The following is a 27,071-nucleotide window of genomic DNA, read 5'->3' as shown; positions in this document are numbered from 1 at the left end:
ATAACCCACTTTTGTTTATATTTATGGCTGAGTAATATTCCATTACATATATGTGCCACATCTTGTTTATCCATTCATCTGTCAATGGACACTTAGGTTGCTTCCATGTCCTGGCTATTGTAAATAGAGCTGCAATGAACATTGTGGTACATGACTCTTTTTGAATTCTGGTTTTCTCAGGGTATATGCCCAGTAGTGGGATTGCTGGGTCATATGGCAGTTATATTTTTAGTTTTTTAAGGAACCTCCATACTGTTCTCCATAGTGGCTGTATCAGTTTACATTCCCACCAACAGTGTAGAGGGTTCCCTTTTCTCCACACTCTCTCCAGCATTTATTGTTTGTAGATTTTTTTGATGATGGCCATTCTGACTGGTGTGAGGTGATACCTCATTGTAGTTTTGATTTGCATTTTCTAATGATTAGTGATGTTGAGCATTCTTTCATGTGTTTGTTGGCAATCTGTATATCTTCTTTGGAGAAATGTCTATTTAGGTCTTCTGCCCAGTTTCGGATTGGGTTGTGTGTTTTCTTGATATTGAACTGAATGAGCTGTTTGTATATTTTGGAGATTAACCCTTTGTCAGTTGCTCCGTTTGCAAATATTTTTTCCCGTTCTGAGGGTTGTCTTTTAGTCTTGTTTATGGTTTCCTTTGCTGTGCAAAAGCTTGTAAGTTTCATTAGGTCCCATTTGTTTACTTTTGCTTTTATTTCCATTTCTCTAGGAGGTGGGACAAAAACGATCTTGCTGTGATTTATGTCATAGTGTTCTGCCTATGTTTTCCTCTAAGAGTTTTAGAGTGTCTGTCCTTATATTTAGGTCTTTAATCCATTTGGAGTCTATTTTTGTGTATGGTGTTAGGGAGTGTTCTAATTTCATCCTTTTACTAGTAGCTGTCCAGCTTTCCCAGCACCACTTATTGAAGAGGCTGTCTTTTCTCCATTGTATATTCTTGCCTCCTTTGTCAGACATTAGGTGACCATATGTGTGTGGGCTTATCTCTGGGCTTTCTATTCTGTTTCATTGATCTATATTTCTGTTTTTGTGCCACTACCATACTGACTTTATTACCTTAGCTTTGTAATATAGTCTGAAGTCAGGGAGCCTGATTCCTCTAGCTCCATTGTTCTTTCTCAATATTGCTTTGGCTTTGGGGTCTTTTGTGCTTCCATACAAATAGTGAATTTTTTTGTTCTAGTTCCGTGAAAAATGCCATTGCTAGTTTGATAGGGATTGCATTGAATCTGTAAGTTGCTTTGGGTAGTATAATCATTTTTACAATGTTGATTCTTCCAATCCAAGAACATGGTATATCTCTCCATCTGTTTGTATCATCTTTAATTTCTTTCATCAGTGTCTTATAGTTTTCTGCATATAGGGTTTTGTCTCCTTAGGTAGGTTTACCCAAAGGTATTTTATTCTTTTTGTTGCAATGGTAAATGGGAGTGTTTCCTTAATTTCTCTTTCAGATTTTTCAGCATTAGTGTATAGGAATGCAAGAGATTTCTGTGCATTAATTTTGTAAGCTGCTACTTTACCAAATTAATTCATTAGCTCTAGTAGTTCTCTGGTAGCATCTTTAGGATTCTCTATGTATAGTATCATGTCATCTGCAAACAGTGACAGCTTTACTTCTTCTTTTCTGATCTGGATTCCTTTTATTTATTTTTTTCTCTGATTGCTGTGGCTAAAACTTACAAAACTATGTTGAATAATATTTGTGAGAGTGAGCAACCTTGTTTTGTTCCTGATCTTCGTGGAAATGGTTTCAGTTTTTCACCACTAAGGATGATGTTGGCTGTGGGTTTGTCATATATGGCCTTCACTATGTTGAGGTAAGTTCCCTCTATGCCTACTTTCTGGAGGGTTTTTATCATAAATGGGTATGAATTTTGTCAAAGCTTTTACTGCATCTATTGAGATGATCATATTGTTTTTATTCTTCAATTTGTTAATATGGTGTATTACATTGATTTATTTGTGTATATTGAAGAATCCTTGCATTATTGGGATAAACCCTACTTGATCATGTGTATGATCCTTTAAATGTGCTGTTGGATTCTGTTTGCTAGTATTTTGTTGAGGATTTTTGCATCTCTGTTCATCAGTGATATTGGCCTGTAGTTTTTTTTTTTCTGACACCTTTGTCTCTTTTTGGTATCAGGGTGATGGTGGCCTGGCAGAATGAGTTTGGGAGTACTCCTCCCTCTGCTATATTTTTTTTTTTTTTTTTTTTTGTGGTACGCGGGCCTCTCACCGCTGTGGCCTCTCCCGTTGCGGAGCACAGGCTCCGGACGCACAGGCGCAGCAGCCATGGCTCACGGGCCCAGCCGCTCCGCAGCATGTGGGATCCTCCCGGACCGGGGCACGAACCCGTGTCCCCTGCATTGGCAGGCGGACTCTCAACCACTGCGCCACCAGGGAAGCCCCCTCTGCTATATTTTGGAAGAATTTGAGAAGGATAGGTGTTAGCTCATCTCTAAATGTTTGATAGAATTCACCTGTGAAGCCATCTGGTCATGGCGTTTTGCTTGTTGGAAGATTTTTAATCACAGTTTCAATTTCAGTGCTTGTGACTGGTCTGTTCATATTTTTTATTTCTTCCTGGTTCAGTCTCAGAAGGTTGTGCTTTTTTAAGAATTTGTCCATTTCTTCCAGGCTGTCCACTTTATGGGCCTATAGTTGCTAGTAGTAATCTCTCATGATCCTTTGTATTTCTGCAGTGTCACTTGTTACTTCTTTTTCATTTCTAATTCTATTGATTTGAGTCTTCTCCCTTTTTTTCTTCATGAGTCAGGCTAATGGTTTATCAATTTTGTTTATCTTCTCAAAGAAATAGCTTTTAGTTTTATTGATCTTTGTTATTGTTTCCTTTATTTTTTTTCATTTATTTGTGATCTGATCTTTATGATTTCTTTCCTTCTGCTAACTTAGGGGATTTTTTGTTCTTCTTTCTCTTATTCGTTTTAGGTGTCATGTTAGTTTGTTTTTTTTGAGATGTTTCTTGTTTTTCAAGGTTGGATTATATTGCTATAAACTTCCCCCTTTAAAATGCTTTTCCTGCATCCCATAGGTTTTGGTTTGTCATGTTTTCATTGTCATTTATTTCTCGGTATTTTTTTATTTCCTCTTTGATTTCTTCAGTGATCTCTTGGTTATTTAGTAGTCTATTGCTTTGCCTCCATGTGTTTGTATTTTTTACAGATTTTTTTCCTGTACTTGATATCAAGCTTCATAGCGTCTGGTTGGAAGAGATGCTTGATATGATTTCAATTTTCTTAAATTTACCAGGCTCGATTTGTGACCCAAGGTATGATCTCTCCTGGAGAATGTTCCATGAGAACTTGAGAAGAAAATGTATTCTGTTATTTTGGATGAAATGTGCTATAAATATCAATTAAGTCCATCTTGTTTAATGTATCATTTAAAGCTTGTGTTTCCTTATTTATTTTCATTTTGGATGATCTGTCCATTAGTGAATGTGTGGTGTTAAAATCCCCTATTATGACTGTATTACTGTTGATTTCCCCTTTTATGGCATTCCCCTTATGTATTGAGGTGCTCCTATGTTGGGTGCATAAACATTTACAATTGTTACATCTTCTTCTTGGATTGATCTCTTGATCATTATGTAGTGTCTTTTGTCATCTCTTATAATAGTCTTTATTTTAAAGTCTATATTGTCTTATATGAGAATTGTTACTCCAGCTTTCTTTTGATTTCCATTTGCATGGAATATCATTTTCCATCCCCTCACTGCAGTCTGTATGTGTCCCTAGGTGTGAAGTGGGTCTCTTGTAGACACGAGATATAGGGGTCTTGTTTTTGTATCCATTCAACCAGCCTATGTCCTTTGGCTGGAGCATTTAATCCATTTACATTTAAGGTAGTTATCGATATGTATGTTCTTATTACTATTTTCTTAACTGTTCTGGGTTTGTTACTGTAGGTCTTATCCTTCTCTTGTGTTTCTTGTGCAGAGAAATTCCTTTAGCATTTGTTGTAAAGCTGGTTTCATGGTGCTGAATTATTTTAGCCTTTGCTTGTCTGTAAAGGTTTCAGTTTCTCCATCGAATCTGAATGAGATCCTTGTTGGGTACAGTAATCTTGGTTGTAGGTTTTTTCCCTTTCATCACTTTAAATATGTCCTGCCACTTCCTTCTGGCTTGCAGAGTTTCTGCTGAAAAATCAGCTGTTAACCTTATGGGGATTCCCTTGTATGTTATTTGTTGTTTTTCCCTTGTTGCTTTTAATGTTCTTTCTTTGTATTTAATTTTTGATAGTTTGATTAATATGTGTCTTTGCATGTTTCTCCTTGGATTTATCCCGTATTGGGACTCTCTGTGCTTCCTGGACTTGATTGACTATTTCCTTTCCCATGTTAGGGACGTTTTCAACTATAATCTCTTCAAATATTTTCTCAGTCCCCTTCTTTTCCTCTTCTTCTTCTCGGACCCTATAATTCGAATGTAGGTGCATTTAATGATGTCCCAGAGGTCTCTGAGACTGTCCTCAGTTCTTTTCATTGTTTTTTCTTTATTCTGCTCTGTGGTAGTTATTTCCACTATTTTATCTTCCAAGCACTTATCCATTCTTCGGCCTCAGTTATTCTGCTATCAATTCCTTCTAGAGAGTTTTAAATTTCATTTATTTTGTTGTTCATCACTGTTTGCTTGCTCCTTAGTTCTTCTAGGCCCTTGTTAAACGTTTCTTATCTTTTCTCCATTCTATTTCCAAGATTTTGTATCATCTTCACTATCATTACTCTGAATTCTTTTTCAGGTAGACTGCCTATTTTCTCTTCATTTGTTTTTGTCTGCTGGGTTTTTGCTTTGCTCCTTCATCTGCTGTGTATGTCTGTCTTCTTGTTTTACTCAACTTACTGTGTTTGGCGTCTCCTTTTCACAGGCTGCAGGTTCGTAGTTCCCGTTGTTTTTGGTGTCTGCCCCCAGTGGGTGAGGTTGGTTCATTGGGTTGTATAGGCTTCCTGGTGGAGGGGACTGGTGCCTGTGTTCTGGTGGATGAGGCTGGATCTTGTGTTTCTGGTGGGCAGGACCACATCCGGTGGTGTGTTTTGGGGTGTCTGTGAACTTATTATTTTAGTCAGCCTCTCTGCTAATGGGTGGGGCTGTGCTCCTGTCTTCCTAGCTGTTTGGTGTAGGGTGTCCAGTACTGTAGCTTGTGGTCGTTGAGTGGAGCTGGGTCTTGGCATTGAAATGGAGATTTCTGGGAGAGCTTTTGCCATTTGATATTATTTGGGGCCGGGAGGTTGCTGGTGGAGCAATGTCCTGAACTCGGCTCTCCCACCTCGGAGGCACAGGCCTGACATGCGGCCAGAGCACCAAGACCCTCTAAGCCACATCGTCTGTCTGAGCTTCAGGATCCTCATTCATAAAATGGGGATAATACCACCACCGAGTTTCTTGGCTCCAGCAAGACACCAGCTGCCTTCCTCACATAAGGAACTCTCCACGCCACAAATTCAAATCAATGCAGCTTTAAGTAAGGAGGTTACTCAAAATGTATTTTTTTCTTCTGCCAAGGGACTGGCCAATGTGCAAATAGAAGCTTCTCTATCAATCTGTCTCCCTAACTGAATAAGACATGGAGAAAATCTGTAGTCAACCACGATGTATACGGATCATGAGCAAGAAATTCTTTCTTGTTATTTTATACCCCTGAGATGCTGGGGTGATTAGCTTTCATAAAATAATTTAGTCTATCATGATGAAGAAATCATGGGGTTAGTTGCTTAGTCACTGTCATAGGGAACTTATGTTGGAGAGAGCTATTGTGTCATACCAATATATAAGTTGATGGTTAACCTATAGACTGGCTAAATTTTAGTCACATAGCTAATGCTATTTAGTCAGCTGTGGCCAGCAGAGAAGGTTCAGGTAGCAACCTACGTGATGATGTGCATGATGATGTAGTCATAAAGAGTATGTGAGAAGTGGGCTGTGGGCATGGCATGCATTTTTAATAAAAGAGTCATTTAAAACAACAAACACCTATTGTATAGCACAGTGAACTATGTTCAGTATCTTGTAGTAACCTACAATGGAAAAGAACCTGAAAAAGAATATATATATATGTTTATATATACACATATATATGCATGTATAAGTGAATCATTTTTCTGTACACTTGAAACATTGTGAATCAACTATACTTCAACAGAAATAGAATAAAATCTAAAAAATTGTTTAAAATTCATTTAAATGAAAAGCCAACTTGTCTGTTTAATATAGATCCAGAAATGCATGCAATGTAGACACATACCCAGGAAAATAGTATTTTTCAATTTAGAAAATAAATCCCTTCATAATTCCGACTACTATATCCATGTGCTAAATGTCATTGTGACATAATTTTAAGATTCATGCAACAAATTTTAACCTATAGAGATTACTTTTATAATGAAATCCTTTCTATTTTTCTTTTTTGTGAGATAAAATATCATTGGTGGTAGTTTCAATGTGACCTTTATTCAAAGTTGCCACTATTATGCTGCACTAAAATATACAAAAAATGTACTGCCAGATAGAACTGTAGAAAAGAAAAAATCACTAATCACACCATGCAAATATCCAGACACTTTACATGTTTATGAATTTTCATTCACTCAGTCATTTTTTTCATGCCATCATTTGATCAGTGAATATTTATTGTTTATTATGTGCCAAGAACTATGATAAGTATTTGAACGGCATCAGTAAAATACACACAAGTCCATGTGCAGCTCTTTCAGCATAGTTGCCACCAAACTAATAAGCAAAAACTTCAGATTCCATTAACTCTTATGTGCATTTCAACTAAGATTTTCAGTCAAATACGCCAAAATTTCAAAAAAAAAAACAAAACAGAGACTAGATCGTAGTTATTCCAACCACGAAAAGAAATGACAATTATGTGATGCAATAGAAATGCCAATTATATTAGAATATACAAATGTAGCAAGTCAACATGTTGTACACCTAAAATTACACAACATTATGTCAAATATATTTCAATACACAAAAGTCAAACAATTCAAAGGAAAACAAAGAGAAAGTGGGATAAATATAGATTTTTCACTAGAAAGAATAATCTAACAGTAAAGTGCTGAGTAATATAAAGTAATGGAGGATCTTTAAAAATTTAAAGGGGATAGTAGAAAGAGAAATTAAATATAATGATGCAGAGCAAATACAATAGGGTAAGGCCATATAAAGTTTTTTCTTATCAAAGAAGGGAAACTCAAAGTTCTTGATTCTGGATATGGAAAATTTCAAGAAGTGAGGAGTTCAGCTAGTGACTATACCTTAATTAGGATCAAAATAAATCTTAGCTTAATGGGATAAAATTAATTATGCTTACCCCAAGCTTATTTGTTTTTCATAAATTAATTTTTCTCTTGATAATAGAAGCAGGTTGCTAAATAGTTGGAACTAAGAGAAAAAAGCTCAGCAGTTTTTTATAAGCCATATCACAAGGATTCAAAAGATGATAAAACTGATAATGTATCAGATTTTACATTATTACTTGTCTATATTTGGCAAGTATATATGCACTCTATTATATTGTTTTCTCTTCTGAATACCTAACTCTTTTCCTAAAGGAGCAACTCAGCATATATTTCCAGACAACTTAATACAACTGGATTTTGATGGATATTTGAGTAGAAAAAATAATTTGGGAACAACATTTTTGTCTGACAAACTTGCAGTCAACTTATTTGTTATGTGGTAAGGTAAAAAGTCCACTGTTTCAAAGGAGAGATGATACCAGTGCAATTTCATTGGTACCCATTTTATTTTTTCTCCCACCTAGTTAAGTATGGAGAATGTATTGCACAATAAATATAGAGTGTGGGGTCATCTTTACTATGAAACTATAAGTATTTTGTCTGGAAAATGCACCATGGTACAAAACAACATATAATAGTAACCATTTAAATAGTATTTAAAAGTAGTATTTCACTGGAAAATAAATGAAGTATAAGCATTTAGGTCATATCTTAATATGAGAGTAAGGAGTTAAAATGATTATCTATAATGTACACATAATGATATGATTTTGTTTCAGTTAATTTGAAACATAAAAATATCTTTTCCAAAGGAAACAAAAACACTAATTTGAAAATATATATGCACTCCTATGTTCATTGCAGCTTTATTCACAATAGGCAAGATATGTAAGCAACCTAAGTGCCTATGAATAGATGAATGAATAAAGAAGACATGACATACATATATACACAATGGAATATTATTCAGCCATAAAAAGAATGATATCTTGCCATTTGAGATTACATGGATGGACTTAATGGGTATTATGCTAAGTGAAATAAGTCAGAGAAAAACAAATCTGATTTCACTTATATATGGAATCTAAAAAGCAAAACAAATATACAAACATAACAACACAGAAACAGAGTTTACATACAGATAACAAACTGGTGGTTGCCAGAGGGTATGGGAGGATGAATGAAACAGGTTAGGGAAATTAGGGGTACAAACTTCCAGTTTTAAAATAAATGAGTCACAAAGATCAAATGCACAGCATGGGGAACATAGTCAATAATAATGTAATACCTTTGTATGGTCACAAAGGTGATCAAAAGGTATAAACTTCCAGTTATAAGAAAGGTATGAGGTATGTAATGTACAGTATGATTAATATAATTAAAACTGCCGTATGTTATATGTTAAAGTTGTTAAGAAAGTAAGTCCTCCAATGGACAGATCATCCAGACAGAAAAATAATAGGAAACACAAGCCCTAAATGACACATTAGACCAGACAGACTTAATTGATATTTATAAGACATTCATCTGAAAGCAGCAGAATACACTCTCTTCTCAAGTGCACATGGAATATTCTCCAGGACAGATCACATCTTGTGTCACAAATCAAGCCTTGGTAAGTTTAAGAAAATTGAAATCATATCAAGCATCTTTTCGAAGCATAACGCTGTGAGATTAGAAATCAACTACAGGGAAAAAACTGTAAAAAACACAAACACATGGAGGTTAACAATAAGCTAGTAAATAACCAATGGATCACTGAAGAAATCAAAGAGGGACTCAAAAAAATATGTAGAAACAAATGACAATGAAAACACAATGACCCAAAACCTATGGGATGCAGCAAAAGCAGTTCTAAGAGGAAAGTTTATACTAATACAATCCCACCTCAAGAAACAAGACAGGGCTTCCCTGGTGGTGCAGGGGTTGAGAGTCCACCTGCTGATGCAGGGGACACGGGTTCGTGCCCCGGTACAGGAAGATCCCACATGCCACAGAGTGGTGGGCCCATGAGCCATGGCCGCTGAGCCCGCGCATCCGGAGCCTGTGCTCCACAATGGGAGAGGCCACAACAGTGAGAGGCCTGCGTACCGCAAAAAAAAAAAAAAAAGAAAAAAAAGAAACAAGACAAATCTCAAATAAATAACCTAGCCTTACACCTAAAGCAACTAGAGAAAGAAGAACAAAAAAAACCCAAAGTTAGTAGAAGGAAAGAAATCAAAAAGATCAGAGCAGATATAAATGATATAGAAATGAAGAAAACAATAGCAAAGATCAATGAAACTAAAAGCTGGTTCTTTGAGAAGATAAAAAAAACTGATAAACTTTTAGCCAGACTCGTCAAGGAAAAAAGGGAGAGGACTCAAATCAATAAAATTAGAAATGAAAAATGGGAAGTTCCAACTGACACCTCAGAAATAAAAAGGATCATAAGAGAATACTACAAGCAACTGTATGCCAATAAAATGGACAACCTGGAAGAAATGGACACATATCTAGAAAGGTACAAGCTTCCAAGACTGAACCAGGAAAAAAGAGAAAATATGAACAGACCAATCACAAGTAATGAAATTGAAAATGTGATTAAAGATCTTCCAACAAGCAAAACACCAGGACTAGATGGCTTCACAGGTGAATTCTATCAGACATTTAGAGAAGAGCTTACACATATCCTTGTCAAACTCTTCCAAAAATTGCAGAGAAAAGAATATTTTCAAGCACATTCAAGAGGTCACCATCACCCTGATACCAAAACCAGACAAAGATATAACAAAATAAGAAAATTATAGACCAATATCACTGATGAACATAGATGCAAAAATCCTCAGCAAAATACTAGCAAACAGAATCCACCAACACATTAAGGAATCATACACCATAATAAACTGGGATTCATCCCAGTGATGCAACATTTTTCAGTATACACAAATCAATCAATACCAAATCAACAAATTGAAGAGTAAAAATGATATGATCATCTCAGTAAATACAGAAAAAGCTTTTGACCAAATTCAACACCTATTTATGAGAAAAACTCTCCAGACAGTACACAAACAGGGAAATTACCTCAACATAATAAAAGCCATATATGACAAACCCAGCAGCAAACATCATTCTCAATGGTGAAAAACAGAAAGCGTTTCCTCTAAGATGAGGAACAAGACAAGGATGTCCACTATCATCACTATAATTCAACATAGTTTTGTAAGTTTTAGCCACAGCAATCATATAAAAGAAAGAAATAAAGGGAATCCAGGTCAGGAAAGAAGAAGTAAAACAGTCACTGTTTGCAGATGACACGATACTATACACAGAAATTCCTAAACTTGTCACCAGAAAACTACTAGAGCTGATCAATGAATTTAGTAATGTCTCAGGATACAAAATTAATAGACAGAAATCTCTTGAATTCCTGTACACTAACAACAAAAGATCAGAAAGAGAAATTAAGGAAACTATCCCATTTACCATTGCAACAAAAAGAATAAAATACCTAGGAATAAACCTATTTAAGGGGGCAAAAGACCTGTACTGAGAAAACCGTAAGATACTGATGAAAGAAATCAAAGACAACACAAACAGATGGAGAGATATACGATGTTCTTGGACTGGAAGAATCAATATTGTGAAAATGACTCAACTACACAAAGCAATCTACAGATTCAATGCAATCCCTATCAAATTACCAATGGCATTTTTCACAGAACTAGAACAAAAATTTTCACACTTTGTATGGAAACACAAAAGACCTCGAATAGCCAAAGTCATCTTGAGAAAGAAAAATGGAGCTGGAGGATTCAGGCTCCCAGACTTCAGACTATACTACAAAGCTACAGTAATAAAGACAGTATGGTACTGGAACAAAAACAGAAACATGGATCAATGGAACAGAGTAGAAAGCCCAGAGATAAGCCTATGCACCTACGGTCACCTAATCTATGACAAAGGAGGCAAGAATATACAATGGAGAAAAGACAGCCTCTTCAATAACTGGTGCTGGGAAAACTGGACAGCTACACGTAAAAGAATGAAATTAGAACACTCCCTAACAACATACACAAAAATAAACTCAAAATGGATTAAAGACCTAAATGTAAGTCTAGACACTATAAAACTCTTAGAGGAAGACATAGGCAGAACACTCTATGACATAAATCACAGCAAGATCTTTTTTGACCCATTTCCTAGAGAAATGGAAATAAAAACAAAAATAAAGTAATGGGACCTAATTAAACTTAAAAGCTTTTGCACAGCAAAGGAAAACATAAACAAGATGAAAAGACAACCCTCAGAATGGGAGAAAATATTTGCAGATGAAGCAACTGACAAAGGATTAGTCTCCAAAATATACAAACAGCTCATGCAGCTCAATATCAAAATAACAAGCAACCCAAACAAAAACTGGGCAGAAGACCTAAATAGACATTTCTCCAAAGAAGGCATACCAATGGCCAACAAACTCATGAAAAGATGCTCAACATCACTAATTATTGGACAATTGCAAATCAAAACTACAATGAGTTTTCACCTCACACTGGTTAGAATGGCTATCATCAAAAAATCTACAAACAGTAAATGCTGGAGGGGGTGTGGAGAAAAGGGAACCCTCTACACTGTTGGCGGGACTATAAATTGATACAGCTTCTATGGAGGTTCCTTAAAAAACTAAAAATAGAACAACTGTATGACCCAGCAATTTCACTCCTGGACATATAACCAGAGAAAACCATAATTGAAAAAGATACATGCACCCCAGTGTTCATTGAAGCACTATTCACAAAAGTCAGGACATGGAAGCAACTTAAATGTCTATCAACAAAGAAATGGATAAAGAAGATGTGGTACATATATACAATGGAATATTACTCAGCCATAAGAAGGAATGAAATTGGGTCATTTGCAGAGACGTGGATGGACCTAGAGACTCAAACAGAGTGAAGTAAGCCAGAAAGAGAAAAACAAATATCGTATATTAACACATATATGTGGAATCTATAAAATGGTACAGATGAACTTATTTGCAAAGCAGAAATAGAGACACGGATGTAGAGAACAAACATATGGATACCAAGGAGGGAGGAGGGGGATGAATTGGGAGATTGGGATTGACATATATACACTACTATGTATAAAACAGACAACTGATGAGAACTTACTATTTAGCACAAGGAACTCTACTCAGTCCTCTGTGGTGACCTAAATGGGAAGGAAATCCAAAAAAGAGGGCATATATGTATATGTATATGTATATGTATAGCTGATTCACTTTGCTGTATAGCAGAAACTAACACAACATTGTAAAGCAACTATACTACAATAAAAATTAATTAAAAAACAAAGTCCTAAGACTTCTCATCGCAAGGAAAATATAATTTTTCCTTTTCTTTTATTTTGTATCTAATGAGATGATGGATGTTCATTAAACTTATTGTGGTAATCTTTTCCTGATGTATGTCAAACCACTATACTGTACACCGTAAACATACACAGAGCTATATGTCAATTATATCTCAATAAATCTAGAAGAAAAAAACACAAAAGTTCACGTCGGATTATCTAATGTATCCAGTTATGTTAGAAGGCTTAAATTTAGCTAATATTACCCATACACTGTTTAAACACATTTAAAAATGATTTTCTTGTTATATATGAGTCTTCCTTTGGAAAAAATATTAAAGCAATTATTTTATTTTTTTATACTTGAATTAAGTCACTGTTTTAAAATACAGTCATAAGTCCCTTTTACGATAATTATAGAAGTTCTATATCTTGAAGAAGGGCAAGTGTTGCTTGATTCACCTGAGATACTCAAGGTCTGCCCTCATGGGCACATACACCTCAGGAGCTTGGCTATCCTCCAACTTGGGCAATTACTCTCTGCCTGCTTTTGTTCTTACTGCCGTCTCAGTTAATGCTCTTTTTAAAGCTTTCCATTCTTCCCTGCAATGTTGTACAGCCTTTAGAATTGCCCTAGAGTGTTCCTTTGTTTAATCTTTAAAATATCCATTGGTTAACTTTTGCTTCCAATATGAGGGTGTAAAGACATCTTTTAAGATAAAGGCTTTCATTGCTGCATATTTAAAGATGATCTGGAAAACAGACTATGTTAAACAACATTCGGTTCCCACTTCTAGCCTACCAGTAAATGGAAGGGTATAAAGCTAATTTTAATGATAATTCTGAATTAAATTTGTAATTTTCTTTTTATTATTAACTACTTCTTACTTTTATTAAACAAAAAAAATCTCTAAATAGTCTATTTCTCTGTCAAATCTTTTTTTAACACAAGTCATAAAATGCACTTGTGAGCATCATGTCGGAAATGGAAAAAAAAAAGCCTAAAAGATGCTTATTTTTCTAGAGAAGAGTGGACAATTAAAGTGAAATGTAGGGAGAACAGATGTCTGACATAATAAAAATCTGGATATAAGGCTCCATGAAACTTTATCAATTATGTTGAAATGCATATGGTAATCTGAGTCTAAGATTAATTAAACAAATTCTGATTGGTTATATTGAAAATATAAGGGATTATTTAAAAGTTGAATAGGTAAATTTTCATGATTGAAAAAAGTAAATATTCTTTAATTTTTTTACACTATTAATACACAGCATACTTTGAAAGCTGATGTTGGTAAAACAAATAACGATTCATCTACAAATAAAGCTAAGCAGAATAAATAACAGTAGAGTCTAATATGCATTATTTTCAGACACTGAGGTATTCTGGGCCATTTTATTTTTTAAAATAACTCAAAGGCAAAAATACATTTAGGGATGATGCACTCTTTTGCCTGCCTTCAGCTATGAAGAACAAAAAGGCTTTTTCAAATAAACTTGGAGAAAAAGGGAAACATTATCACATATAGCAGGACGTTCCAAAGAAGGACAAGTACCAATATGGTAAATCTGGGTTCTGTCTCTTGATGATTCTCTGTTTCACCTTGTGTATCATGTTAGTACTGCCTCAGACTCATTTTCATGTTTGCAAGATGGCTATTAGCAGAACCTAGGGCAACTGGCTCTTTTTCATATCTAGTGTGAAAGAAAGGAGACTTCTCCAGTAGCAATAAGATGAAAGATTTTTTTTTTTTTCATTTGTATCAGGCCAATATAAGACAGGTACCTACCTTTAATTAGTAACATTTACCTTGGGAGTACCCTGTTCTATGTCCTCATTCAACTTGGCCTGTTTCTACTTTAATTATAGACAAGTGCGATTGTGTACACTGTCTGGACTGGAGGATGAGTTTAGCTTGCTATGATATACAAGGTCTCTGTAGCGTAAGAGCGGCCAATTGAACAAAACAGAGATTCTTTTAAAAAGTAGGAGAAAATAAATTTCAATTTAGCAAGTGATAGCATCTACTACAGAGGGAGTTTTATTTTTTATATTAAAGAAAACACTGAATAAAGTGACTCAGGTGGAAATAAACAGATTCCATAAATTTCTGGCATTTGAAAATACTTGCAATATGTTGTCAGGGATATTTAAATTTTTACTATGTATTCAATAAATATATTTTTATAACTTAGTATGTGTTGGGAATTCATAGATAATGGCCATTAACAATAACATCTGAGCACAAGTAGTCTAGAGGAGCAGTAGAAAATGTACACAACAGAGTAATATGGTATTTACTACACCAATCTGGGATCCAAACCTTCTATAAACTCACTGTAGTGAGTGTACTCAAGTAACTTTGTGACTCTGTTCCAGTTGGCTATCCTTGGTGATGTAGTTAGTCATCCTGGGTGAATCATCCACCTGGATAACACCAGCAATTTACCCCATTTCCTCACAGCATGGCCTGATGGCCTTCTAGATTTAGGGATCTACTTCAGGACATTTACTCAGAAAAACTGGATTTGAAACTAAGCCATTGTGTGCTTAAACTTTTTTTTTTTTAAGTGTATGAAATCATGCTGGCTAGAAAAGGAAATGAAGCCTATGTGCATTAAAAAAGAAGATTTGCAAAGACAAGCCGCAATACAAGACAGTTAATTCTGATAATATTTGTTTCCCTAGCTCTAGTTTTTCCTGAGCCTCATTACTTCCCTTGAATTCCTCAAGCTACCATTTTATTAAATTAACCTTTTTGCTTAAACTGTCTTGAGTCCTGCTTCTCTAACTTCTGATGGATTGATTCCCAAATAATATAGGCCACGTGTGCAAATAATTATTGTTATATTTGTGACGCACTTCAGGCATTTCACATTTCACATGATGCAATATTAGGTGTCAAAGTTAATTTAAGCTACACTTTGGGGGCAATCAGTACCCTCCCTGCTCAGGTAATTTCAATCCAGCAGTATGCATCTACGAATTAATTACAAAGCTACACTCAGGGAAGGCTATACGCAGGGAAATACAGACAGTTCCTGACTTATGATGCTTCGACTTACAATTTTTCCATTTACGATGGTACAAAATTTTATGCATTCAGTAGAAATGATACTTCAAATTTTGAATTTTGACCTTTCCCTGTGCTAGCAATATGCCCTATGATGCTCTCTCATTGATGCTAGGCAGCCACAGCTTCCAGTCGGCCCCACAATCAGCAGGGTAAACAACGGATACACTTACAATCACTCTGTACCCAGACAAACATTCTGTTTTTCACTTAGAGTACAGTATTCAATAAATTACATGAGATATTCAATACTTGTTATTTAAAAAAGGCTTTGTGTTAGATGATTTTGCTCAGTTGTTGGTTAATGTAAGTGTTCTGAGCATGTTTAATGGCAGCTAGGCTAAGCTGGGATATTTAGTAGGTTAGTGTATTAAATGCACTTTCGACTTACAATATTTTCAGGATGTTACCACATTCTAAGTCAAGGAACAGCTGTAATTACCATGTCTCCTTCAGCTATTTGTGCCATATAACTTCGCCAAAGTCCAAAGGAAGATAAAAGTGAACTTCGGGCTTCCCTGGTGGCGCAGTGGTTGAGAGTCCGCCTGCCGATGCAGGGGACACAGGTTCGTGCCCCGGTCCGGGAAGATCCCACATGCCGCGGAGCAGCTAGGCCCTTGCCGTGAGCCATGGCCGCAGAGCCTGCGCGTCCAGAGCCTGTGCTCCACAACGGGAGAGGCCACAGCAGTGAGAGGCCCATGTACCGCAAAAAAAAAAAAAAAAAAGAGTGAATTTCAAAACTTATCTGGCTCTACTGTTTGGTATTTTAAAAAAGTGTACCTATATTTAAATATAGAGTGTATTTTTCCAAGTTTTTATTGCTTCTTGAGGTAGTTATTAACACAGCTAATAGAATATTTATAGCTCCTTGTCCTATCCATACGGTAGTATTTCACTTTCTGGCCCCCTTATGTGTGATTAGGTATACTGACTAGTTCTGGCTAAGGGGTTGTAGCTAAAAGTGACATGCTTACTTCTGGGCCTAGCATCCCCTCAACTTTGGTTTGAGCTCAAACAATACTGGAGATGGTGGTAGCCCCATAAACATGTGTCCCTGAGATAATGTGCTGAGCTAAGAGCTAATTGATTAGAATTAAGTAACTGAATCTTTCACTTGACTGTGAAAATTTAGGAAACATTTTTAATAACCAAAAAGTCACCAAATTTTACTACATTTTTTCCACAGTTTTAAAAGAGAAGCAGTGTTTTCATCTCTAGATAACAGCTTGCAACACAGATGTACACATTAGTTTACACCTGTATAATGCTTTAAACTCACATTACTGGAGACCTTCAGCCAAAATCCCTGTGTGTGTTTTGAAAAAGTTTCCTCTCTGATTGATGTGAACAATTGATTTTTGTTTAAATGTATTTAACATTTGAGAAGCTATCCATCAATGAAAGAAATAGCACAATAAAAAGATCAGTCCTCTGAGCCTCATGTAGGAAGGGGAAAAATACACCCGATTGTAGGAAATTTCAGTGAGTGAGAATAAATTAAGTAAAGTTCATCTTCCATCTGGGGTTTTTGTCAATATTTTATGCCATCTTGAATGGAAAGGAGAGAAGGAAATTCACACTATTATGCAGTTGTTATTTGTTAAATACTATCTGCAGTAATGCAATAAAGGTTTCCTGCTTAAGAGTATTTGATATATTATTAATTATAAGGAACCTAGAATTAGTTATATTAAATTTGCAGAAAGAATATGCTTACTGACTCTTCAGATGTAGTCCAAATATAATTTAAAAATTGTAGTAAATATTGGCTTTCATTACTTATTTGTTAAAAACACACATAAAATTACATTTACTCCTTTTTCAAATATTAAAAATATTTTTCCCTGTCTCATATGTTCTTTGAAGTTAAAACCATCCTACTGTGACCTTTTTAGTATTCTGTAATTTGATTCGCTTGCCATGCCCAACTTTTCCTGTTTACCACCCCAGAAATTTATGATTGGAACAGACAACCAGTCAAAATGTAGAATACTGAAAAGGTCAAAACAGTTGGATTTATTGTACAACTTTTCCAGGGCAAGAAGGAATACTTACATTTTGAAATATGCTTCAAATGACAAAGTGTCAAAAGAATAAAAGTGGGCAAGATTATATTCAGCTTATGATAACAAAAAAAAAAAAAAGGCAAAGAGACCCAAAAAGGTGCTATAATTAGTAGTAATCTCTGTGTTTATTATTTTGGATGTTCAAAAAAAAGGCCTCTTATCAATATGCCAAAAGTAACCTTGAAATTTGAGAAGAAAAAGACAAAAAGAAACCTGCCTTAATTTCATAATTTTCTAACTGACAATTCATGGGATAATACATGTTTGAAAGGTTTACTAGCATTAAAATGAGTGTTCTCCACTTCAACAGAAAAAAATGAATAAATAAGATAGAGCTGGGCAGTCCATTAATGCATCTATTTTGAAGTGGGAAAATCATTTTATAATTAATATACATATAACTAGCCAAGTTTTATGACAAGGATTTACAGCATTTTGTATTTTTGCTCAAGCGACATGAACTTGATTTCTATGAGCATCATTAAAAATATATTTAATTTGCATGACTGCATTTTATGTGCTTTCAAACCATAGAAGCTCAGCATAGGCTATCACAATCTAGCATTTCATGGAGGAAGTGCATTCATCCTCTTATTCAGTAAGCATGTTTTTAGTGCCTAATATCAATATGTTCCCATCACTATTTGACTGTTTTGCAAAGAAGTGGTGGCAACTAAGATGACTTTAGTCTTGTTAAGCCATAAGACAAGTTAAAAAAGGTAAAATAGAGGCATACACTCATAAAAAGTAGCCATATATATAGATATATTCACCAGCTGGGAATTATATATAATACATATATATCATCAGAGCATGTTTGGTTTTTGAAGGCTATGGATTTGTAGTTAGAGCTTGAAAAAGAAGAAACTGCATTAGCCAAAGTATAGTGAGAATATGTGAGGAGTTTCCAATTCAAATGTAAACAATAGGAATTGAAAATAGTGGAAATTGCCTTCAGAGGTATACTGGACTTGAACATAGATGGTTTTCAACATTCACCTCTGAATTTAAAAAAAAAAAAAGCATAGTCATTGGGAATGATTATTAAAAAGAGAATCCTATAATAGAGCATTATCAGCCACTAGAAGAAGCCAGGATGTTTCACTATCTGAAACACATGGACAGGATTAATATAGGTCATACTCTTGTGGTTCATGCTCAATGGGTAAGATGAAATGCAAACAGCAATCTGAGTTCTATTACTGAAACACAACTTGAAGGTGAGAAGTTTGTAGGAGACACGCTGTCCTATAAATAGAAAATTTTTAGAAAATGACACATTTTTTACAAAATCTTCAAGATGCAATTGCCTTTACTAAACATAAGGCTACCATGGGAAGGCAAAGAGCAGAGATAAGATAATGCAACAAAGCCATATTCTCTGTGGGCATAACATCTTCACTGCATGTATAAAACAGGAACAACTAGTGAGGGCAATTAAATTTAATGCATGAGAAAAAAATTAAGAAAAGGTTCTAGAATGCACAGGAAGTGTATCAGGTCAAAAATTGAGACACAGTAACAGATAGAAGGCAATTTATCTGGAACCAACTTGTGAATGATTAAGTGTTCCAATAAAGAAAATAGAATTAGAATAAGGCAATGATCAAAAGCAAAATAAAAGAAATATATTTGAGACATAAGAAGGCAAGCAATAGTTATAAAACAAACAAACAAAAAACACATACAAAAGCAAATCTGGAGTTTCAGAATGCACTGGATAATCAAAAAAAATAAATGTAAAATATTTTTGAAACATTTAGAAAGGTGTTGAAGCATGGAGAAGAGAAATTCACACAACAGGCCCAAAATAAAATAGATCTCAGTTGAGAATTTTGAGGAGAAAATTTCCAACATGCTATTCCCAGTGGAATTTTTAAATAAATTATAAGGGTAATAAATAGTCAGTAAATATAAAACCAAAAACTTACTGTCTATTAAATATGAAAGAGTTTTTCCAAATCACTAATAAGCTGTTTAAACTAAAGATTTTGATATTGAAAAAGTTGGCAGTTAAAAAAAAATAAAAAACTACCCTGCAGAAATAAAGCAACTATAATTGTTAATTGCAATTATATTTTTTCATGGAGTACTCCCACTATTAGAATGCATAGTTTTTATGATAGGGAATAAAGTTTTTTTTTTTTAAATTCCAAGTTTTTTAACAAAGTATCCCTAGAAAACATGTTGTAGATGCTTAAAAATGTAGGTAAGTGAGATGCAATGGAAAAATAAATGTTGATTTTATATGTTAATAATTCTTAAACCATTTTGACAAAATGAATAAAAGGGACAAATAAATAATGGACATTTGCAGTTCAGAAAATTATAGACTATTCTTCACACTAAAAATTCAAGAAAGAAAAGCAAGAACACCATATTCATATCTTTAAAGGGATACAAGGAACTACTTCATTATAGTTTGGTGGAAAATAATTTAAAACATTTTGTTAAAAACAATGACTAGAAAATTGGCTAAGGTTACCAACACATAGTTTATATAAGAGAAAGTACAATTGCTTAATAGGCATATATGTTTAAACTATTGAGAGAAATAATTGCAGATTAAAACAAGATACATAAAGGTAATCACCCAAGTATGATGAGGTGTGACTACCAGAAGCAATGATGAAAAACAGAAACTGAGAGAGGCAGACATAATACTTGTCAAGGAATAATGTACAAAATGACCTAGATCCCACAAATTATTCTATGGGTTCAAAATCTAATTTCACTCAAAAGCATTTCAAGTTCCTTGATATTTACTGCTATTATTAAAATCCATACTAACCCATAACCTTGTAATACATAAATTCTCCATAAACTGAGAAAATTCTAAGTAGTTCTAATTTTTACAAACAAAAAGACCTAAAAAATGATACATACACATGAAAAAAATTATCAACTGCATTAATAACAATGCATACTAATCAGTCTTGGACATTAATCTCCTACTCTTTACTGGGAATATATTCTGCAAAGGCCCGCCTTAAGTTCATGGGGTTAATAGCAGGAAAGCACAAAAGCAAAGCTTTTGTGAAGATTAATGGAAAAGAAACAGGTAAAAATACCTGCCATTGCGGAAGGAGTCATCCACCCCTCCCTCTCTGAACTCAGGCTGACATTACAATTTAAGGAAAGCCTGTAACCAATGCTGCTTTTCCTCCAGGTGCTAAAGCTGATGTCCTGACTTGAGGAATTGCTTGATAGAGTTATACACACACACACCAAGAACCAAACAACAACAAAAAACTATCTTTTGAGTGCATGAGGCTTTTTCCCCATAGAATGAATCCTTACACTACTCCTTGAACTCATCTAGAATGAGACAGGCAAATGCTTTAGCCATTTCTCTGTACTGTGGCCAGAGTCGTCAATGCCTATTGAGGAATATAATGTCCCAGACTCAAAATAAGAAAGTTTCTGAGGAGTAAAAGATAATTCTTCAAAAGAGAATGAAGAAATATTAGGTGCAGATGTGTCTACATGTATTTACTTTGTAATGAGAAAAATAATTTTTATTTCACATTTATTTTACAAAGACAAAACATGGAAATATATTGCAAAAGCACAGGAGAAGATCTTAAAAAATGGAGATATATGCTATGTTCATGGAAAGGAGAATTTAATAGTGTAGAGTAAAATTCTCTCCAAATTGATCTATGGTTTTAAAGAAATTTTAAAGTGTGTATGAACTTAGAAAGGGCCAAGAAGAAGAAAAACCCTCTGAAAAAGAACAATAAGGAGTGGGGATTCTATCTATAAGATATCAGGCTCCATGAAAATTGATACTGGCTTTTCTGAAATGACGTAGACTGAAAGATCAATGAAATAGAATAGTGAGCCCAGAAACAGATACCTGTATAGAAGACATAACAGACCCAGCAAGCCAGATCAGAAAGACAGATTTACAATAATTGGAGGTAAAATATAATTATCTATATGAAAAAATGAAATGGGTCATTTACTTCACATCATTCCAGGGAAACAAACAATTTCCAGGGAATTAAATGTTAAAAACAAAACTTCAAAATTTAAATTAAATATAACGGTGACTTCCTGGTAGCATATAAGTTTTTGAATGACATAGCAACACGGCTTACTCTAAAAATTCGTAAGTTTGCCTAAATAAAAAGTAATCAAAGACTCCTTCAGATAATTAAAATAAGATTTTGACCTGGGATAAAAATATTATAATTGAAGTTAAAAATTAAATGGATGAAGTTAACAATAGGTAACACAACTGAAAAGACAATTAACAATTTTGAAGATAAGACAAATAAAATATGGACATAAGTATGAAGAGGCAGAAAGAGTGTGAGCAGGGCCTCCCTGGTGGCGCAGTGGTTGAGAGTCCGCCTGCTGATGCAGGGGATACGGGTTCGTGCCCCGGTCTGGGAGGATCCCATATGCCGCGGAGCGGCTGGGCCCGTGAGCCATGGCCGCTGAGCCTGCGCATCCAGAGCCTGTGCTCCGCAACGGGAGAGGCCACAACAGTGAGAGGCCCGCGTACCGCAAAAAAAAAAAAAAAAAAAAAAGAGTGTGAGCAGAGGCAAAGTAAATCCAAAGACTAAGGAAACATAAGAACCCAAATAGGATAAATGCAAAGAAAACTATTCTCAAACATATCATAGTGAAACTATTTAAAACTAAAACCAAAGAGAAACATTTTAGGGCAAAAAACAAAGTTATTACTTGCAAAGGAACTAAAATTAGAGTGATAACGGACTTCACAGAAAAAAAAAGGAGGCCCAAGTAAAATGAAATATCTTGAAGTGCTAAAAGCAAACAATTGACAACCTTGAATTCTGTAGCTGTCATAAATATCTTTTAAGAATAAAGGTGAAACCACCCACAATGGTAAAGTCACGCTCAGACTTTACCACACTCACCCCCAGGCCCTTCTACAATGTTGTCAGCCCTCAGGATGGAAGGCAGTGCCTTTTGATAAGTTATCTAGCTTAGATATGACAGAACTATTGCTAATGTATAAAACACTTCATTGTATAAGCTTCAGTGGTACAGATGAACCAGAATGAATGTGTATCTTCTCAGAAGCACTCCAATATTCTGTTGGATCATTCTGTTAATGTAACTTGGGATACAACTCTTCATGCTACTACAAACCTCTCTGTCTCATTCAGTCATATTTTTTTTTTTATCCATAGGAAAAAAAGGACTACATTAGGTATAAAGGTGTACAATGTATTCTTATACTGTGACTTCGTCTTTAACAAGACTTTTACACTACCCACAACAATGTATTCATGTGCACTTGCAAAAGGAAATCTTGGATGTGCAAATGTTACCAGAACAAACCCAGCTTTGTCTACAAGGTGACTGTAACTCAGAACGAAACGTGGGCTTTATAATATGGTGTGGAGTGAAGAACAAGCTGTATGTAACTAACAGCCGTTTGAATTTAACAAAAACTGGTAATCCATTTGGAAATGGATTGCATCATGCCTGAACATAAGTAGGACTGCTGAAATTGTATTTTTAGCTGATGAAAAAAGTGTTTGGACTCGTACTCTAAAAATGTTCTAATGATAAAGTTTTGACTCCAAATAGAAAAGAAAAACTCTGCATTCCAGGCTGAATTTTGTATATTTTTATTGCATTTAAAATCACTATTCTGTGATATTGGGAAATCAAGTGGCTTATCGTGTATATCATGTACTTAAAATGTTTTCACAAACTACTGTTGTATTTGTATAAAATATAGACAACACTTGTATTTTGTGTGTGTGCATAAGCTCCACAAAATAGCAATCACATTATGAAGCTGCAGTGATACCAACTTTTAAACATCCACATCCAAAGAAGCAGGCTATTTTTTGTCCAGTTATCCAGATATAAAATATTAATTTGCTGCTAATTAAACAATAGTACTGCAGCTTCTTGTGGCCTAGAGTGTTATGTTTGCTGTAAGAAAAAGATATGTGAACTCCACAAAATATGTGAATAAAAATTATAGAATGTTTTTTTTAAAAAAAGAATAAAGGTGAAGTAAAGCATTTTCAGGGGGGAAAGGAGAGACTTCACAAATATTGACTACATAAACCAACAACAACCAACAACAGCAAGAAAAATAATAATATCATCTTGTGAGATTTAGAAGTATATAGAATAAAAATATACAGCAAAAATACCAAATAATTTAAAGAGTTAACTGGAGACACAATGATGTAGGATCCTTTTAACATTTGAGAAGAAATAAGAATTCCTGTTTCAATTAGACTTTGATAGTTAAGAAAGGATTCATGTCATCTCTTTGTTAATTTAATAAAGTTGTAAATAATTTTCTGTGTAACAAATTATCCACAAACTTATCTCACATAGCTGTTGAGAGTTCAAAATCTAGAAGTGGCCCATCTTTGTGGTTCTGGATCTGGGTATCTCATTAGGTTTCAATCAAGGTGTTGGCTGGGCTGCACCATCTAGAAGACAACTGGGACTGAGATTTTCAGTTTCCAAGATGCCTCAGTCATATGGTTGTCCTGCAGACCATGGGACATGTCATGGGTCTGTGCGTGGATGTTCCCAAGACATAGAAGTGATGTACCCCAGATAAAGAAATCCAGTAGAAGGAGTAAGAAGGAAGTGGTGATGTCTTTTTTATCTGAATCGCAGATCTGTGAGTTAAATTATTAACACTACAAGCAGATTGACCTGAGCACAGTGGACCCGAAGAAGCTCCGAGTTAAAGAGCTAAGGAAGATCCTGGGGCTTCCCTGGTGTCACAGTCGTTGAGAGTCTGCCTGCCGATGCAGGGGATGTGGGTTCATGCCCTGGTGAGGGAAGATCCCACATGCCACGGAGCGGCTGGGCCCGTGAGCCATGGCCGCTGAGCCTGTGCGTCCGGAGCCTGTGCTTTGCAACGGGAGAGGCCACAACAGTGAGAGGCCTGCGCAAAAAACAAAACAAAACAAAACAAAAAAAAGAAGATCCTGGACGACTAGGGGGAGAGGTGCAAAGACTGTGCAGAAAAGTCTGACTACATCCAGAAGATGCCTACTTCTACTACACACCTTCACTTCTACTACATTCTATTTGTTAAAAGTGAGTCATTTTGTACCACCCAAACTTAAGGGGGAGGGGGATTGATTTCACCTTTTGAAGGAGAATAATAACAAAGAACATGTAGACATAAATTTCAAAACCACTGCATCATCCTGTTGGAAAGTCCAACTGAGGAGCTACAAACACAGCTAAAGCTTTCTAAGCCTAAGAATGTCATTTGGTAAGCAATGGAATGCTCTGAGATCGTTCAAAACTTCCGATAATAAGGTCAAATCACAAACAGCTTGCCAAGATCCAGCACACATTACCCTTCTGCTGAGCACGTATAACCACCTTCAAGATAAATGAAAATCACATCACCCCCTTCCCTCTCATATAATAGATTTTCTGGAATTTCTTACACAAGGACTGATTGGATTCATTATTGATTAAAATAAGCTCCATGTAAACATATATGTGTACCATTCTAAATTCCTTGTAATTCACCGACCTGATCTGTTTACAAAACAAAGAATGTCTTTGAAAAAATTACATGTACTTTTGTAGTAAAATGGTATTTTCACAGCCATTACTGTTGCAGATATGTATACTTACAGTAACATTTTTAGTATGTACTTTGCACTTTTTCATGAACATTCTATATTGGGCAAGAGAAGAACAATGCAGCTATTTTGCTAGGATTGCATTTTAATAACTTGAGTAATGGACTTTCTATGTCTTGTGCACAGAATAGAATTGATTTATGAGTAAGGATGAAAAGGTGTTCATCTTTTATTCCCCAAATACTCCTGTTCTAACAAAATGTCAATTTAAATTGATTGGTTAGCTAGTGAAGCACACATGCATATAACTCAAAAAATGGCATGTTCACCCTAAAGCTTAGAAAGCTAACATTTTGGTATTTTCAAATACATTTGCCCAAGGTTTAAATGAGTATTTTTTTATATTTGACATGTATTTGTATTATACTATTAGTTTAAATAACTTAAACTGACTTGATTGCTTCCTTGATTTAAGTACTACTAATAATTTTGTCTTAAGTTATTATTATTTTTTTTGCTTTATAACAAATTTAATCAGTTATACATATACATATGTTCCCATATCCCCTCCATTTTGCGTCTCCCTCCCACCCTCCCTATCCCACCCCTCCAGGCGGTCACAAAGCACTGAGCTGATCTCCCTGTGCTATGCGGCTGCTTCCCACTAGCTATCTACCTTACGTTTGGTAGTGTATATATGTCCATGCCCCTCTTCCACTTTGTCACAGCTTACCATTCCCCCTCCCCATATCCTCAAGTCCATTCTCTAGTAGGTCTGTGTCTTTATTCCTGTCTTACCCCTATGTTCTTCATGACATTTTTTTTTTCTTAAATTCCATATATATGTATCAGCATACAGTATTTGTTTTTCTCTTTCTGACTTACTTCACTCTGTATGACAGACTCTAGGTCCATCCACCTCATTACAAACAGCTCAATTTCATTTCTTTTTATGGCTGAGTAATATTCCATTGTATATATGTGCCACATCTTCTTTACCCATTCATCCGATGATGGACACTTAGGTTGTTTCCATCTCCAGGCTATTGTAAATAGGGCTGCTATGAACATTTTGGTACATGTCTCTTTTTGAATTAAGGTTTTCTCAGGGTATAAGCCCAGTAGTGGGATTGCTGGGTCATATGGTAATTCTATTTGAAGTTTTTTAAGGAACCTCCATACTGTTCTCCATAGTGGCTGTACCAATTCACATTCCCACCAGCAGTGCAAGAGTGTTCCCTTTTTTCCACACCCTCTCCAGCATTTATTGTTTCTAGATTTTTTGATGATGGCCATTCTGACTGGTGTGAGATGATATCTCATTGTAGTTTTGATTTGCATTTCTCTAATGAGTAAAGATGTTGAGCATCCTTTCAAGTGTTTGTTGGCAGTCTGTATATCTTCTGTGGAGAAATGTCTATTTAGGTCTTCTGCCCATTTTTGGATTGGGTTGTTTGTTTTTTTGTTATTGAGCTGCATGAGCTGCTTATAAATTTTGGAGATTAATCCTTTGTCAGTTGCTTCATTTGCAAATATTTTCTCCCATTCTGAGGGTTCTCTTTTGGTCTTGTTTATGGTTTCCTTTGCTGTGCAAAAACTTTTAAGTTTCATTAGGTCCCATGTGTTTATTTTTGTCTTTATTTCCATTACTCTAGGAGGTGGGTCAAAAAGGATCTTGCTGTGATTTATGTCATAGAGTGCTCTGCCTATGTTTTCCTCTAAGAGTTTGATAGTGTC

The sequence above is a fragment of the Hyperoodon ampullatus genome (genome assembly GCF_949752795.1).
Source record: "Hyperoodon ampullatus genome assembly, chromosome: 13".
NCBI lineage: Eukaryota > Metazoa > Chordata > Mammalia > Artiodactyla > Ziphiidae > Hyperoodon > Hyperoodon ampullatus.
Note: the sequence above shows the minus strand (reverse complement) of the source record.